The sequence below is a fragment of the Mercenaria mercenaria genome, chromosome 11 (genome assembly GCF_021730395.1).
Source record: "Mercenaria mercenaria strain notata chromosome 11, MADL_Memer_1, whole genome shotgun sequence".
NCBI classification, from domain to species: Eukaryota; Metazoa; Mollusca; class Bivalvia; order Venerida; family Veneridae; genus Mercenaria; species Mercenaria mercenaria.
This window is the reverse complement of record NC_069371.1, coordinates 35,063,583-35,081,816: the sequence shown is the minus strand read 5'-3', so window position 1 is coordinate 35,081,816 and position 18,234 is coordinate 35,063,583. Positions and strand designations below refer to the sequence as shown.

At 34.4% G+C, this 18,234-nt stretch overlaps 1 protein-coding gene across 4 annotated transcripts in view; it reads right to left on the bottom strand.

The window, feature by feature from the left end:
- LOC123530882 (calcitonin gene-related peptide type 1 receptor-like) overlaps positions 1-18,234 on the bottom strand; it is a 123,195-nt gene that overhangs the window by 83,497 nt on the left and 21,464 nt on the right. Inside the window, exon 2 of one of the 4 annotated variants that reach the window (XM_053517119.1) lies at positions 11,218-11,338. The exons of 1 other annotated variant lie outside the window; for it this stretch is intronic. The gene's annotated coding sequence lies outside the window, so the exon portion shown is untranslated. Of the gene's footprint in view, positions 1-1,334; positions 1,354-8,280; positions 8,527-11,217; positions 11,339-18,234 lie in introns of those variants that run through there. 2 more of the 4 variants (XM_053517118.1, XM_053517120.1) reach the window with 2 other exon arrangements.

Below are 18,234 nucleotides of genomic sequence, written 5' to 3'. Positions count from 1 at the left end.
AGTGATTTCATTCAATCACTATATCTAAAGATTTGAAAAATATATTAATGATATCATAAAATGAAACTAAGATCATCAAATAAAATTACATTCACTACAGTTTTTGTATGGAAAGAAAAATGTGTTTATTTTCTTCTAAATGACATTGGTGTAATCATATCAAGGACTGATTGCATGCGTTATCTGACGTCATTAACAAAAATAACATGAACACAATGGCACCGTTCGTATAATTCTTCCAAAATTGGACGCGCAATTTCAAAAAAAGACCATTTATTTATAGCTTTAACTAATTTTTCTGAACTGAATCGACACGAATGTATGATTTTTTTTTTCACTGGATTTAACAACATTTTAGATAAAAACCGTGAACTGTGTTTTCATTGGCAGACGACGTGGGTGGGTCTTTAGCCTTTTTTATTTAGATGTTAAAAGACCAATATTTTTATTTTCTTATACACGTGGAAAGTAATTCACTTATTTTAGTAGCAAGCTACCGTAAAAATTGAGTGTTATGTGCATTTATAAGGGTATGAACCACATTTGAACTGCTTCCATATCATCAAAGAATAGTTAGCATAGATTTGCAGGAAGTCCAAATGTGGTTTATCTCATAACAAACGCACTATAAATAGCATTCAATTCTTAAATGAATTTAGTATATCATAAAATAGTGCAGAAATAGCAAAACGACACCCGACACAATTTGTTTCCAACTTGTTACTAGCTGTAATCCTATTTATGTTATATCATTACTTCTTACTTCGAGCTCGGTATAAAGCTTTTGTTCATTTTTACAATGGTGGTACAAGTTATTATGTTATGCTCGTATAACTTCTGGTAGAGGAAAATTACAATACAGAATAAAACCTTTTTTTTTTGTTCTTACAGTATGACAGAACATTCTGATAAATCGAAGAAAGGAATTGAGTAGCATGTATTTTTGTTTTGGTAGTTTTGAAACGTACATTCTACAAGCTGTTACAAAATATAGCAAGTCGTCGCAGTGCACGTTACATGCACTTAATACATATTCATAGGATAGAGGGAAACTAATTGTTTTGGCGACAAAGAACGTCTTTACTCAGCAAAACATTAACCAATCCATTTATGTATTTTCTGGTACTTAAACATTTTAAGATAAACCTAAGGTATTTTATATGCACTGAATCTAAGCTTACATCTGAATATTTGAGTAGCACAACACTTTGTCTTTGTAATGGTTGCATATTTATTTATCATCTTCCCCCCCCCCCCCCCCCCCCCCCCCCCCAAAAAAAAAAAAAAAAAACAACAACAACAAAAACAACAACAATTTCATAACATTTTCCTACCTTGGTATATATAATACAGAAATCTAGATATAGCTCCGGCTAGTCTAAAATTTTTAAAAATCCAATTAACAAGATGTTGTATCATTCAAAACATACGTGCTTAACATATCAAAATGTTAAACAGACAACTAGGTGGATTTTTCGCACGGTTATTATTTTGTTTAAATACAAATATTACTTTCAGTGCAAGTTTCAGATTTACCGCTTTTTGCACACAGATGAACTGAAACATATCCCATTAAAATGACAGTAATGGTCATGAAATTGTGTCTTACCTGACCCAGCCAGGTAAATACTGCCCTTTTAAATGAAAGCTTTATTTCTGTTTTGGTGCATTGATTTATGAACTTCAAAATAAAGACAAGGAGATGCACGGATAAAAAGAAGTTTAAACATTGTTGAACCTTTAAATATCATTAAATTTCGACTGAGTCAGCGATAAACTTGTTACTAACTGAATGAGCTTACCGTTGAAGATTATATCAAGAATAATTGGCATAAACGGGGCGGTCTTTTCGAAAACAAGATTATGTGAGCCGTGCCATGGGAAAACCAACATAGTGGGTGTGAGACCAGCATGGATCCAGACCAGCCTGCGCATCCGCGCAGTCTGGTCAGGCTCCATGCTGTTCGCTTTTAAAGCCTATTGGAATTGGAGAAACTGTTAGCGAACAGCATGGATCCTGACCAGACTGCGCGGATGCGCAGGCTGGTCTGGATCCATGCTGGTCGCACACCCACTATGTTGGTTTTCCCATGGCACGGCTCATGTAATAATGTAACGTTTAAGGTACCGGTACCTAAAGGCAGTAGATCGGCATGTTTTGTTAGATGGCGTATTCTTTATTTTCGATTTTAGCAATTTCCGTTTTTTTAACGTAAACGATATTCATAATTATTCATTGATATTTAGAAGAATGCTTGTTCTTTGACTTACACTTACAGTATGTACACTATATAAATATTTCACTACGCAATGTAAGATATGCGATCAAAGTAGATATGTTATACATGAAATTGATACTTAACATTATCAATATACTGATGTTTATATCAAGAGGGAAGCAATGTAATCATTATATAATACCCTTGACCTAGATTTTTTCTTGCGATGTAAACATGACCCTATTTATTTTATGCACCGCATTATCAATCTTCATAATCACACTAATGTCCTACAAAATACTGGATCGTACGTGTAATTAGATAGGTAAAATGCTCTTTACGTTGATAATTAATCACGTAACGGGGGCACTGCAGTTGCTCTTTACGTTGATAGTCACGCTTACCTCTAATCAAAGTAAATATAACAATGATACTTTTCATGTGTCATCCAGACATATCGTATAAATAGTAACGATAACAGTTATAACAGTGGATGCATATATAAAACGTAGAAATTGTCTGTTTTATTGAAAATTCATGCTCTGTTCTGTATATCAAATGTGGAAGATATGACGTAAGATGTTATTGTTACACGTAGAATTGCATTTATTATTATACCACGATCAATTCACTAATAGTAGGTTGCGCCAAACTGTTGTTACTTATTATTTTATTGATAACTTTGTAAAAGTTTACTGATAACAGGGAGTTTAATGTCTTAAAAACATTTGTATTTGATTCCATTCCCTACTGATACCCTAAATTGTCAGCAAACACTTTTATTCTAGACATAAATGCCTGTTTTTGTTTTTATAAACGACAAAATATTTGGTCATTATGAACTGAGATTTGGTTTCAAAATTGACGAAATAATTTTTAGTTTTTACGAAAAATTACGAAATCTTGTTCTGTTTATACGTAAAAAGTTGTAATATCTAAAGTAAATTGCTAAGGGGCACCGCATTCGAATGACCAGTGTGAACGTTCTAATCAGTTCAGTTCTAATCAGTTGACCTCAGTTAATTGAATCCATGTCCAAAGTCAGATAACAATCAAGTTTATATTCTTTCGCGTTCTCGCAGATTTCCTTCCACACCACCAAATTATTATATCTAATAATCTCCCTTGAAAATAATCTTGATTATAATCTTCCATCACATTTCAGAATACCACTTAAAAGAACAAAATAAATGCTAGGACATAAATGACACAAATACCAGTCAATGAAACCAAAACAAGGCAAGTGGCCAAATATAAAATGAAAGTCTTGCATAGATATCTTGTAAATTTCTCTTTACGTTACCGTATTTCATCGATATAACTACATGTATAACATTCTTCATTAATTTACTTATTAAAGAGGTTAGGTTGAAACATAGCTACAGCATATACACACACAAACATGCATATGCAATAAAATGCAACCAAATATTACCTCATATACTAGTTATAACTGTATGAAGTACTGCTATAAATAGTTTACGAGTACCTTCAATGTCATAAGAATAAATCCATTCGTAACAAATTATTTGCAAATATGCCCTAGATTCAAAAGTACAAACACTTTTATTTCACATTTGAAACATATATATAAACTAATCTATCTTTTGAAGTATACTTTAACTGGATCAATTTGCTTATCTCAATATACTGAATTTTCTTATCCAATTAACTGATATCAAAATGTAAATGAATAAAACACCTTACATTAAAATACTTTCTGATAAATTCGTCAAAAATGTCATTTAAAGTGACCTTGGCCTAGATAATGGTATAAAGTTAACTTCCAAGAGTTGTGGCTAAGAAAATAATTGAGATGGTTGAAATTCATTTTCCAGTACTTAATATCGCGGTAGATTATTTTTCTCATCGGTTGGTATACCGTTATGTTTTATGTAAAGGTTGAGACATAAAGGTTGAGACAAGTGACGCGAGGTAAATTTTGTCTAAGCTTATTTATAGCCGCCCATACGATTAAAACCTCCACAAGATTGTTAGACAGTGTGAGGATAGTGTAAGATACAGCAGACACTCCAATTCCAGAAGTACATTGTATCTAAACCGTGCCAGCTGTATAGCAACCATACAGAGTACTCTTTTTCTAAATGTTTATTATTTTTAGCTAGAATTCACGATACCCGATTTTGTAATCAGTGTTACCACTTGGCCACTTTGTTAGCTTCCATACCCGTCCTTCCTTTTTGATCAATAATCATTCTTCCAATATTTCTAATCAGCACTTTACTTTTCTCTATATTATATATCGTATACCGCAAAGACAAATAAAGGTCAAATAAAAACTTTTTGTCAAGAATAATTCTATGTTTCAAGGATGTAAATTCGGTAAAGTTTATTTCACTGACAGCATAGTTACAAATCATAACCCATGTGAACCCGAATGCATTTTCGTTTTATTACATATCTATGTCAAAGAAAATTACTTCATGTTGCGCTTTTCTCCAAATACGCATTCGGGCGTTATTATTGCTTTAATGCTGTATCACGCTAACTGAATTTTATTCTAAACGTTGTCAATAGTATTCTTAACATTGTCATTTTTTGCACCAGTGGTTGTTATATTTATTCAAGGGAATTTCTGTTCGGATACAAGTTCCCACGGCATTCCTTTCGATTTGAACCACCCACATACTTCATGCAAATTATGTGAATAAGATATGATAATGATTTTAGACTTCATGTAAAATATGTGAAAAAGAAGTGATTTTGATTCTAGACGTCATGCAAAATATGTGAAAAAGAGATGATTTTAATTTTAGACTTATTAATTTTCTCCATTTACCTGGAGATGTATCCTCAGCAACACCTGTCCTGTATCCTCAGCAACACCTGAGGACAGCATGTAATCATGCTGGATACTATAAAGAAAGTATGCATATATAACTTATGAACTGCTTCGGCTAGGATACCGTCCTCGGAGGATGCATGGCAATTTCACCAAATTTTATTATCGCAATTCAGATCTGTGCCCCTATGTTTTTCTTTGTTTTGTCATCTTGAAAGGAGTTGCGTTCGTGGAAAATGACTACTAGTATTCCATATATATAGTTCGATCTTACAGAAATGCCGTCGTCTTCTTTTGATGAACGTGATATATATTTAATACATATAAATGTCTCTTTTATAGCATTTGAATGGGATAAAGGCCTGGTTGCTTAAGGTGATTTCACTTACTTTATGCTTTAAATATCTTTAATCATTCGAAAACATTTACTTTATAACTTTTGAAAATCTTCCTTTTCCATATCAAGATATTTATGTTACTACTAAAGCTAAGAAATGAGCTTACTATTCCCAAAGTAAATCAAAGTCTTTTAATTAAGGATTTTTTTTACATAAATGGACATTGCATTAGCATTTAGAAAGCTACATTCTTTATTGAACATCTGTAGTAAATTTAAATTCATTATCAATTTTTAAGAGTATGTGTTCAAACATAGAAATATTATGATAAAATTTAAGACAGATATAAAGTATAGTTAGATATCCCATTATTGACATATTTGATAGCTGTATCTTATATAAATAACTTACCTAGTTAGTGATATTGACACAAAATTATAGGTTACATTTTATCAAAATTCGACCTTGGTTTTACGGATATTAGTTTTTTTTTTGTGTTTATCTTACATAGTTTATACTAAGTTAAGCCGACTGAATCAAGGCATTTTTCAAGCCTTATGTCAAATCTTCAATGAGTATGCATTTTATCGAGAACCATGCCCTGTGCAGTATTATGCAAATCAGCATGCAAATTCATGTTAATATGACAAAACACATGCACATTATTACATGTTCTTTTATATAGTATTACGTTTTATGTAAAATATATTCTTTTTGTTGCAATAACTGGACTTACTTATAACAGATATAACCCTTGTATCTAAATAACTGATAGAAAAATATGTGTCAGTTAAGTGCAAGTTAGATATATGATAATGTTTCATTAAACAAGTACATGTACCCTAGTTTTTACTCGTGCTAAGGTTATATTTATTTTCTATGAAAATATCGGTCTCCGTAGCCAGAATGCAGAGGCAGATACCTGCAAGCGGCAATCGCATATTTTTTTTTTATTAATAAGTATAAATGGTGCAATGTTGGCAAAATCTGTATCAGTTACGACCAGTCATTCATCTGTTTTGATTAGTATTACCAACAATGTCATTCTTTTTTCATCGTTAAAACCATCTAAAAATTAGGAATGTATTGACAAAGATTAAAAGCAGACGTTTTTCATTTTTTGTATTCTTTCGAGACCACACGAAACCGCGAACATCCTAATAGTATATCATATGTAATATAAACGACCCACTTGCAACTCGTGAATGGTGTAAAACTAACGACACTAACAGGCATGAACATGGTTCATTAAAAGCGATAAACAATTTCCACCGTGACTAGAACTACAAAATAGACTATTTTGCGAAGTGAGCTGGTTCTCTTGCATCAGTAGTTTCGAAATAAACATACATGTATATATTATATACTTGTATTTGTTGTGTTTGTTTTGCATGATTTATAAATGTCGTAAAGCATGAATTATTGCTGATTTGCCACTGAACTTGAACTTGTTCATGTTAACATAGTGAACTTTATGTACTACCCTTTGACAGATATTACTGTGATAATATATGCACAATGTCAGCGCAGCTAGAATACCGAAGAATTCACGAATTTTAAGAGATAATATCTTCTGTATAAATACTGCCAAGTCACAAAGATTTACTCACGGACGGACGGACAGACGGACGGGAAAAGCAATAACAAACTGCTTCATTCTTCATTCACTGGCAGCATAAATGACTGTAGGCCATATGTAGTGGTGTCCTTATTAAAAGATACGTAATCGCATTGTCATTACTGGTCCATTAGCTTAAGTACCCAATTATAGCTGGGAGATACTGATATAAAAGATACATCGGTGATAATTAACACAGCAGAACGACTGGGGAAAACAACCGACGATAAAATCAAGGACGATAACAAATGAACTAAAGAATGTTTACGAGTCAACAATTAATCTTAATAAAAAAAACTTCTGAAGATATCTACATTTGACAGCTTTATTTAAATTCTGGATTCGATACGGAAAGAAAGTCTTGGCACTTTTTATTACACATAATCCTGTTTATTACTTGTCATTTATTTTTGCAAATTTATTGGCAACTTTATACATTTTTGTGTTTCCCTCAATTAAATTAGATGCATGACTGATATTAATAAAATCAATTAAAATCATAGACTTTCAGTACACTCGGTTTGATCGAGTCTGTTCATGAAAGGTATCAAAATGCGGAACACAAATCATACACACTATTACCAGCTTTTGTAGAAAGGTTTTACATTGTATCCGACTTAAGGGACCGGCTCCATGATTCCAAAGGACACGAAATGGTAACAGTCATGTTGTATTACTTTAATGATAGAGGTTTGTAAAGTGCGCAAGCTTTTGTTTCTGTAAGTCAATGTGTGTGCTTTGGCAAGTTATATCATAATAAATATAGTTAGTCTTTTGTCCTTAAAGATTAAATTTGGTGCCATTGATAAAATTTATAACACTTGTAGGAATGAAACGGTACAAAACATAGAAATATACTGCAAGCGTCACTGTTATCCAAAAACCCAGCTAACTTATTTTGACAAAGCAAACCAGCAAGTAACAGCTTGTTTTATAGACCAGACAATAATTCAGCAGTAAATCTAGCCACTAGAAGAACAAATGATGAAAAAAATGACTGTCAACCGGCAAGCTAGTCAATAAGTATATTATACGAACTACCTTTTAACTCTTTTGTGTGTAAAGAAGGTCTCTGAAGAAATAAAGACAAAGATAATCTACTCTCTCATGTCATGAATAGCTATTTCAAAGCTCAATATCTTATTGAGCTTTTATCTTACGGCCAAAGGATGATGTCTATACAACAAATTATATACATCATAATTATGTATTGCACAGTATTTAAGATACGATTGTATACATCATAATTATGTATTGCACAGTATTTACGATACGATTTTCTAATAGTATGTTATTTCTCACCTTAGTTTTTTTTTGTAATCCGGTAAGTAACTTCAACGAACTTTGGCTAACATTAAAAACGTTTAGTAGGAGTAAAAGTTTGTTGCTTAGTTTCAACACCAAAGTCTAAGAAATATACATATTCACATGAAAATGTGTAAGTCACTGGGTATGTGTGTCATTTAATCACTCTACAGATCATTCCAATATATTTTGAAAACTAGAAACACCCACTAAAGCTAAATGACCAGTTTCAAATCAACCACATTATAATAAGTAAGCATGAAGCGAAACATTTCACGTTGTAAGTATAATGCTATCTGTAATATGACTATACCAAGGTGTTATCAAATTTTGTTTAACCCTAACTCAAGATGTAAATATTGTCCGTACATAATGACAGCGTTATTTTTTCTCTTTTTGATGAATTGATGTATAAAGTTCAAAATCAGGGTTATAAACCGGTAGCGCACAGTTTTAAAAGATTTAAATTCTTTCCTTTGCTAAACATCGACCATTAGCATTCTTATTAAAAATACAACATTGCAGTACAAATTTATAATAATTATTACTACAATCGCCGGTTCGTCGAGACAGGCCGGAAAATATTATTATGACAATCGCTACCAGTGATAAAGTATTATAACAGTTATGCAGTTATGTCCTAGTAGCAGAAAGTTGGTATAATTGTAGATTATTCATAAAAGCATAGGTACACTAGTCTCCATAATTTTCACTTCATTAAAGTTTTAAAAAAATTGATATCAATCTTTTTCAGCATAGCATGTCAATGTACAAAATATTTCTTTTGATGCTGTGGAATGCATACCTAGGTCAAATATTACAGCATTACGGATGCGTCTTTGATGCCTGTTATGATGCAGAATAGTCCCTGTATTTGCATTAAGTTACCACCCACCCCCACCCGACGGTACCTGCGGCGGCTATTTTATATGTTCTCTTTATTCCTTACAATACTAGTATATGAATTGATTAAAACAAATAATTATTTTCCGGAAAAAATAAACAAAAAACGTTCACTGCAGATGATAAAAAACGGAACTGTTACGTTGCCTTTGTCTTCACAACGTCATGACGCACTTACTCTTAACGGCCATAAACTTGATAAAGCGTCCGCGCTTTGTTTAATACACTACTGTAAGAAAAATGTCCTGTAAAAATGTCATTTGTTTGATTTTATTTTTACTTTTATTTGTTGAATAATGGCTTCCAGAAAAAAGATTCTAACACTGTTTTTAAGTGCGGATGGGAATAGCTTGCTCTCGGATGACAGTTTACGCGGTAACGTGGCCTCGTTACCACCTTATCAGTTATCCTTGAGTCAGATATTCCCACCTACACATAAAACCAGTGAAAGAATCTTATAGTTGGACATGATTTCTCCATGTTCTTGGGACTTTCTCCTGTGTTCCCCCCCCCTCCTCCCCCCACGTCGGTCAGATCGCTCTGTGTCTCTATTATTTGAATATAATTTTGGATATGTTAAGTCCAATTAAGCGCTATATACATGTAAATATGGCATAAAAGATAAAGTGAACATTTTTTTTGATATCCAAAGTCATAAATAAGAGTGATGTTCTTATACGTATACAGATGACATTCTGATCACTGTCTCATGTAAATCACAAGTGAATGTCTTTGTGCATGTTTTTTATTTTGTATTGTATTAGGTAGTTGATGAACAAAGATTGACCAAACAGCATAAATAAATCATAAGGCGAAATAAAGTCAACGGCCTCATTTGAACTGTATAATAAAAAACTAACAATAACTATGTATCTGATAAAATTAATTCTGCAAACATAAGCAACTGCTGGGTGGCTGCTGTTAAACAGTCTATCCCTACTTGGACCCATCGCCTCGGTAGCCTAGTGGCAGTGCGTCCGCTTCGAGTGCGGGAGGTCGTGGGTTCGATCCCCGGCCACGTCATACCAAACACGTAAAAAATGGTACAAGTAGCTTCCTCGCTTGGCGCTCAGCATTAAGAGGATAGTGCTAGGACTGGTCAGCCCGGTGTCAGTATAATGTGATTGGGTGGGGTATCATGCCACGTGTTTACGGCGTGATATTCCAGTGAGGCAGCACTATAAAGTTGGGCATTGTGCTCACTGCTACAAGCAGACACCGTCGTTTATATGACTGAAAATTGTTGAAAAAGACGTTAAACCCGAACGCGCACGCACACGCACACGCACACACGCACACACACACACACACACCTACTTGGACTCAGATTTTCTGTTCCTTTTGGATACTGGAGAATATTAAATAAAACTGTAGAATGACGACACAATAAGTATTTTATCCAATGTAGAAAGGTACAATTTTAATGCCGATGTTCAGTAGCATTTAACTCAGAAAGTTTGCTGAAACTAAAGCAATAAATTGAGCACTCGAGCTTCCATTTTACAAATATATAACACAGCAGGTTCAGAGATACAGTATAAGTAATTAGAATAGTGAATAATGTTCGACTTGCAGACGTGTCACCTTGCATGAATTTTAACCAATGAAATAATCAAAATAAAAGCAGACTAAGTATGATGAGTCTGTACATAAGAGGTAATGTATACATTACATTACCCCTCACGCCCCTAGCATCAGCTTTTAAAAGCTGAACTCTATTATACATCATTCAAAGGTCTCTCTTATCAAGATGACTAACATGTACCTTGAATGGACTAAATGATCCTAAAGGACAAGAATGTATAACCAGCAGTATATGCCCCCACAAGTTCTACTTCTATTCATTGGAAGTGTTGTGTCACATTTAAGAATTATTGCAACTCCGTAAATGTACAAGTGTCGATTATGTTGCTACTTCAGTGGGCATAGCCATTTAAGTACAGCCTGTTTAAACAATCTCAATTAACCTTAAGGTTCATAAGGTCAGAATTCAAGATATAGTGTAAATACCGAACACAATCCAATACATACATTCGCCAGTTTATGAACGTAGTTTAGTCCTTTTTCCCGTGTTAAGTTTTATCTGTAACACGCTCCTTTTGATCAAAGAATCAGTGACAGCGAACGTGGAGTCAAAGATTAAACTTGACATCTACAACAGAACAAAATAAATATGATACTTATGATGAACACATATCATTTTTTTAGACAAGAAAATCCTATCTTGATAAACTGTATCTTAAAGTGATGTCGCAACGAGCAGGTTACAGTCCGCTACGCACACAGTAATACAGACGGGACTGCAACTTTTACTTGTTATTATCGTTGTGTGTAATTTTTTTAAACGTCACTCGCTTGAAAAGCAAGCTATTTTGTGACAGTAGGGGCCTTTCTCTATTTCCACTAAAATCTGTTAACATGGATTATATGTTTACGGTACATCCTTAGCACTGAGCAATAAGAGTAGCTGCTACTTTCTTGTTGTGATCACGTGATTCACAGGTTATCCCCCAAAAGTGTTTTATTTTCCTCGTTATCTCTTACTTGTTTTCACTTGAAGGTGTCAAGGTTAACCTATCAACTGCACGTACAGTGTGAACTGGAGCATTCTGACTGGTGTTGTGTCTAATGTAAACTTGTTGCTTAAAATTGAAACTGAAGTGAAAGTAAAATTTAAAAAGAAGTATCTTTAAAAAAGATACACGATCGCGTTAGCACACTTATGCTACGAAACGTGCATGCACTCTGCACGTTAATATACAATCGGGTATTTATAAAGCAAAACAACGTGTAGTTTTTAAAGTAAAATTTTCTGTTTTTATATAAGACATATTTTACTGAACACATATTTTACATCATAATCATATTTATAATCAAGGAAACTTTGACAAAAAATAAAACTAAAAAGGAGGGGCCTAAAACTGGGGGACGAATGACCATTTTGAAATCGTCAAGGGATACCAAATGACCAAAATGGGGACGAGTTGACTGTAAATCGTTTACGGGAGATCAGTCCGTATCATAAGGTTTGTAGTCGAACTCTGTCGCAGTTTTACTACCGAGGGGAGTCAGGTTCATGACGTAAGCTATTTCCACAGGAGTCTTGCAACGGATTATAATGTCTAACAATACAGCTCAGAGCACTTGCACATCCCTTAAGAAAATATTATCTATTCCATTCGAAACCCTGTGGAATTTTTCATCCACCAATCAAAATGTACAGTTTTAATCAGCTGTTAAATAACCTTGACCCCAGATATTTACAGGAAGTAAAGGTGAATCTAATTCCGACCGCAGGCCGGAAAGGGGACAAAAGTCTCAATTGCAATAGACCCGAATTAATTATTTGCATAAAGATTGTGATCAAAGGTAATAGGTCATCTGTTAACACAAAAGTGTCTTATTTGTCTTGCTGGTACAATAATACTAAATAGGTAATCAAGCAGCACTTCCGGGCTAGAGAGATAATGGCGAAACGAAAAATATCCGTAGTTTTTCCCCTGTTAAAGTGGCATTTTCATGTTTTATGTAAGCCAGTTCCAGTTTTTATTTCATTGTGAACTTATACTTGACACTTTGGTAGCAGTTTCAAGGAGATTATTTTTTGCATTTACAGAAATGTAAACAAACCTTATTACTCATGTGTTCATACCCACATTTTAGCTGTCAGTTTGAAAGCAATTCCATGACCTGTCGGACAAACAAAATCTCTATTACAAGATACGTGACCCATACTTTTCTTGGTGTTTTTTTGGTGGTTTAAAGGTCATTTAAGAACATAAGGCTAGTAAATCTTTTTTAAATTGGGCCTGGCTATATTTTACAACTCTCCGAAGACTGATAATGTTGTATAGAACATATATCAAATTTATTTACTACTGTATACCGAGTTCGATCCGAGGGCGAGGCGTATATTTTTCGTGACAATTTGATAAAAGATGTTTTGTCTGAAATCATTCGTCCTCCATCTCTGATTCATGTGGAGAAGTTGGCACTTACTTCCGGAGAACAGGTTGGTACTGGTAAAAAATCCAGGGATACTGGTTAGAATAACTGCCCGCCGTTACATAACTGAAATACTGTTGAGAAACGGCATTAAACACAAAACAAACAAACAAACAAACTTTTTTATCAACAACACTATTACTACCAAATTTAAAACTAGAAAGAAATCAAGTTGGCACACACCCTGCCAAAATCTTTCAACTGTTTGCTATAGATATAAGTGCAACTATGACCCCCGCACTATGTTATTTCCTTTATAAAGAAAACACCTTATTTCAAATGTGAAAAAAATCATGATAAAAGGCTTAGAAATTAATGAGTCCGACAAAATACCATGAATTGCACGATGCGACATCTTTGTACATGTCAGTAAAAGAATCTGTGAAAACGTTGTTCATCTGTAGTCAATACAGGTTGAATGGTAATTTTAAAGTGAAAACGTGAAAAAAAACAAAGAAAAATATCAAACAGGGAATGCCACGCATCAAAAACGCAGCCTCCCCAAAACGAAACCCCCAGCACGCAGACGCGTGCACCACACACACACACACACACACACTCAAAGCCAACACATAAGGACAAAACGAACAACACACACGCACACAAAGCAAACACATAAGGATAAAACGAACAAACAAAGGAACACAGTGGGGCACCGCCTTGGAACGGTCAGTGGCAAAAACACCACTGGTGAGCTTAAACCGGTTTATGGTGCACCTAACCTCACTCTTACCCCCACCATGTTCCAAAGACATGGGACAGTGTAAATAAAAGTAATCCCCTCCAGGTGAATCTCTTACACACGTAATGGAAACAAAAAGGCATGGTATGTAAAACACAAAATTGCTCGTGTATAAATATATAAAAACAAACCTTAAGAACCAGATACGTATGTACTCAATGCCTTTTCAGAAGACAGAGCAACAAGAGAAACACCCTTAAGGGCCGGACGAAACAGGCCAGAAGACAAATATCAAAACAGTTAAGTCCTGGTAGGATTTAAAAACTGCTTATCATAGAGTCCTCCCCCTCTTCCGTCAGACGCAATCAAAGAGGGAAGCGTGTGTCCAACTGTAAACGGGTTGAACACTAAACATGCGGTATGTCTCAAAACAGTTGGGTCGTAACCTCTTTTAATAAAACGTTTGATAATCTTTCCAAATACATTTGGAAAATTACCATGACCCAAGATCTTACGAAGTTTGTAAACCACATCCCCATAAAAAAGTTTCCAGTACAAGATATAAACCAAGAAACAGGAACAATTCTTCTTTCTGCTATGGAATAATACAAATGAGCACAAGTTTTACTGACGCCAATGCTTCTGTGAGTGATACTGGGACAATGCAGTTTGAACACTGAAACAAATATAATGGATAACCACATAATATCTAATTCTAACCATTCAGTGCACTGCGGCCTTGATTCATTGTCACATTCACTTATTAAATCACAGGTTTTATTCTGCTAAATTTGCTATCTAATCTAAAGGTGATATCTCTACTCCACATTGTGAAAATGGCCGTTGTTGAATACCCACGGGAGTGTTATTTCAATTCTTTTCATTTGAATGAATAGAAATGGGGTTTTGTCTTACACTTTGTAGCTTGAATAACGTACGCCATTTTGAGACGACATTGTTTAGTTCTGACATTAAATCAAGGGATTACGACACTAACTTCGCAAAATTTTATGACTTTCAGTCACCACTGTTAGATACAGGGAATAATAGATAAGTTTGACCTCAAGCAACTAAGGTTTGTTTGTTCTTTAGTCTAAAACATATACCTCTAACAAGTGTTTCCCAGGAGAAAGAAAAATCTATTATTACCTAATTTTAAACCATAAGGCCTGTTGTGTATTGTCAGTACTTGGTGGCTTTGACTTATTTGCTCTATAGAGTCTGAACGTTATTTCCTTTCACACTTCCAATGCTTTACCTTTCTTGTAATTTTCATTTGGCATTGTATCAAGTCATAGTAATTTTTTTCAAGGATTAAGGACTCGACTGATAGGTGACGTACTGAAATTTGAACATCACCAAATCATAGAAAGAAAGAGTTGTTTTACATGAAAATTGAACAGCGTATAAAATAAGTATATATAAATATTCTAAAAACCAATTGTCAACCTACTGATGGATTCTTGAATTTCCGAAAAGGAACCACATTAAGGGGGCACCCTTCTGAACAGGTAGTGCCTTTAAAATCTTACCATTTTCAAAGAGATGTTGCACATTAATTTTTTTTAGTTTTAACTCGAATACTATGTAAGATTTTACGTATTCATAGAGATCATTGAGAGGGTGTGCAGTGTTAAAGAACCACAACTCTTGCTGATCACAACCTCCGTGACTTAAAAGCCCCTTATGCTACAGAAATGTTGGAGAGCATCCACCGATGTTACCGATCGCCTTTTTTTATTTTACATTGTCGATTGCCAAGAGATTTACCTCATCTTTGATTATTTACTAATATTTTATGAGGCTTGTTCATGTCATAACGCACTATGTCGTTATAAACTGTCAGAAACAGAGACTTGGGTCAGGACCCACTACCACCACTGTCCCGCGCCTCTGCAGCCAAAGGTTAGCGAATATTTGTGCATTTTGTAGATGCCATGGTGACGATCAAAACACATTTCTTTTTACAAAAATTCAGCGGTTTAAACAAATTCACTACAATGCTCCTAATATAAGAAGACTTGCACTTGCGAAACTGACACTAGGAACACTTGCTTGCGCTGGAGCCTTGTTCTTTTATCTTGCGTGTCATTAACAGGGTACCAAAATTGATATGCTTACGACTATAATTATACTGGATCATCACTTTCTATTTTGGTACCCGATTTCAATATGCGCAGTACAAAGCAGGGGAACAATTCGCAGGGAAGTTCTCCATAAAATTTAAATTGATCGATTTATAATAGTTATTGAATTCTCGTCGGAATCCGAATGTCAGTTGTCAGGACTGGTGTCATTTGACAGAATGAGAATGGTAACAGACCCGTCGATTGATACCAGGGCTTCATAGGAAAGTGTTAATTTAAAAGTTAAATCAGCTATTGTTTCCTATTGACCATTACACAGTTGCAACTCTTCTTATTTTCGGAGCGTTGATGGTAAAAAATGTTCTTTTAAAACACGCTGAAATTGTAAATTAAAATGCGTTTTATGATCTTCACCTATTTACAATATGTGCTAAAATGCTAAAAAATGTTCGTTAACCTTTGGCAGGAGCGGAGGACATGGGGTTGGTAGGGGGGCGGGGGGGGGGGGGGGATTGTCCTGACCCAAAGTGTCTGTGCAGTATATTTGTTTTGACGATTCAACAAGCCACTGAAGCTGCAGGTAAGATATTGTTATTGTAACACGGCTTTGGATTGGTTGAAAAGTATGCAAGGAAACCCGTAAGAATCAATGAAATGTAAACTGAATGGACAAAAAGGTAATGTTTACAGTCATAACATTTGTGTATCAATCAAGCAATACAATGTTGTTTTTTTTTTTGTGAAATTTGCAAGTGTCTGACTGAATGCATGACCTTTTATTGGCTGATTTGAATAGCAGGTGTCAGTGGATGGGCATTGTACACTTAATTTCATTCAACAAAGCTGAAGACACATTTTCATGTTAAATTTTGTAACGTGAACGAGTAAACAACATTGAATGCACGCTAGCCTCAACATTAAATCTCAACATTAAATCTATCGATTTTTCACGCCCAACCTGGTTTCAATTAATGTTACAATAATAAAAATACGTAATAGCATGAATATAATTAACAGTTAGCTTAGATAAATCAAATAACAACAGTAATAAGTCTGTACCAGCCATATCATTTGATCTGAAATATATTTATGCCTTGCTACTGTAACTGATAAACGCTTTGAGAAAATAAACCAATGCTTCTCGTGAAGGAATTGCTTACTAACTTAATCAGATATTTCTTGAAACAATATTTAATTATCCGATCGCTTGTTGGACGGTTTTGATATATTACCGTTCATCTTTTCAGGAATATTTTCTTCACAGTTTTCCGCTGTATCTTCATTCTGAAGATTTGCAAGTTAGACTGAACAGGAGTAAAAGCTTAAGTGACAGGGGGTCAGTTTCCTATTTTGACTGGGTACGTTTTCTGAATAAGAAAGGAAGATGTAGTTTTAAGGCATTTCTTTTCAACTAGTTTTTATGATGTTTATAGAACGGACGGGTAGTTGTTGTATGCTAGAGCTCTGTCTAGACGGTCGGGTCTAAAACCTTACCTAGGGTATTGGAAGTCAGGCGAACGGAACCGGTGACCGATTCACCTAGATTCAGCTTGTATTTGCGAAATAAAATTAAGCGGTTATGAGACCATAACTTTCATCTGGCCACATGCTTTAAAAATACACATGCATTTTAGGTCAGTCATTTGAAGATATGGGACAAACCCGGGTAGGTGCGCAATCTTTGCCATTTTTTGCCTTAAAATTTAATGTTCTGAAATGAAATTGAAATGTTACTTGTATTTATCATCAAAAGATTTGTCAGGTTTAAATGTCACATGATGTATTGCTAAGTATATGCTAAGTATATGCAATACACATGCAAATTATTTTGTATGATTTTTTTCGCACTGGTATCGACAAAAAAACTGCGAAATATTCAAATTTACAGGCCTCTGCCCCCATAACAAGTATTATTATCGCTTTTAGTAAGGTTATTACCAAAGTTCATGCATTAGCAAAGGAATATAAGTAGACACATGTGTTCTGGGACTTCAAACAAGTTTTTCAAAATATTAAATTTACGTTAAAGAGAGTGTAAATTTAATCTTTCACAGTGTTCATTATCATTGATGTGTAAAATATTCATATTGCCTGGCACTCATGAGTAATTTACGGTGTCCGAACCTATATAGCGACATAAATATTGCATCGTATGTATCCTTTAACTCACATAATGTCACTTGCGCAGGTAGCTCTGCGGACAAAGCGTTTAACCGCCAATCTCGGGTTAATAGGTGCAAGTTGTATTTCTGACAACACCTTTTTTCAATTTTT